The 960-nt window shown below is 39.3% G+C and overlaps 1 non-coding gene across 1 annotated transcript; it reads left to right on the plus strand.

Moving 5' to 3' along the window:
• The first annotated feature begins 218 nt into the window (after positions 1 to 218).
• LOC148564056 (small nucleolar RNA R71) lies at positions 219 to 326 on the plus strand. The gene has a single exon (XR_015885477.1). It is a non-coding gene; the product is annotated as a small nucleolar RNA R71 (small nucleolar RNA).
• The last annotated feature ends 634 nt before the right edge of the window (positions 327 to 960 follow it).

Raw genomic sequence — 960 nt, forward strand, 5'->3', positions numbered from 1 at the left:
TCAATTTCAAGAACTCTCTTCCTCTGAGGCATCCCATTACTCACAGGATTCCTTTTAGAAGTGTACATGAACTGGTTATTAGCAACCATGTCAATGAGTTCTTGAGCTTCTGCAGGCATTTTCTTTAGGTGAATGGATCCACCTGCAAAATGGTCCAATGACATTTTAGATAATTTAGACAGACCATCATGGAATATATCCAGGATGGTCCATTCTGAAAGCATGTCAGAAGGACACTTTTTGGTCAGTTCCTTGTATCTCTCCCAAGCTTCATAGAGGGATTCACCTTCTTTCTGTCTGAAAGTTTAAACATCCACTCTAAGCTTGCTAAGCTTTTGAAGAGGAAAGAACTTGGCTAAGAAAGCCGTGACCAGCTTATCCCAAGAGTTTAGGCTATCCTTAGGTTGAGAGTCCAACCATATTCTAGCTCTGTCTCTTACAGCAAACGGGAAAAGTATGAGCCTGTAGACCTCGGGATCAACCCCATTGGTCTTAACAGTATCACAGATTTGTAAGAATTCAGTTAAGAACTGAAAAGGATCTTCTGATGGAAGTCCATAAAACTTGCAGTTCTGTTGCATCAGAGAAACTAATTGAGGTTTCAGCTCAAAGTTATTTGCTCCAATGGCAGGGATTGAGATGCTTCTTTCATGTAAATTAGAATTTGGTGCAGTGAAGTCACCAAGCATCTTCCTTGCATTGTTATTATTTTCGGCCATGTCTCCTTCTTTTTCAAAAATTTCTGTCAGATTTTCTCCAGAGAGTTGTGCTTTAGCTTCCCTTAGCTTCTTCTTCAGAGTCCTTTCAGGTTCAGGATCAGCTTCAACAAGAATGTTCTTATCCTTGTTCCTACTCATATGAAAAAGAAGAGAACAGAAAATATGGAATCCTCTATGTCACAGTATAGAGATTCCTTTATGTGAGTAGAAGAGAAGAATAAAAGAATGGGAAGAGAAAAAC

Source organism: Arachis ipaensis, chromosome B5, assembly GCF_059453495.1.
Source record: "Arachis ipaensis isolate K30076 ecotype BB chromosome B5, ASM5945349v1, whole genome shotgun sequence".
NCBI lineage: Eukaryota > Viridiplantae > Streptophyta > Magnoliopsida > Fabales > Fabaceae > Arachis > Arachis ipaensis.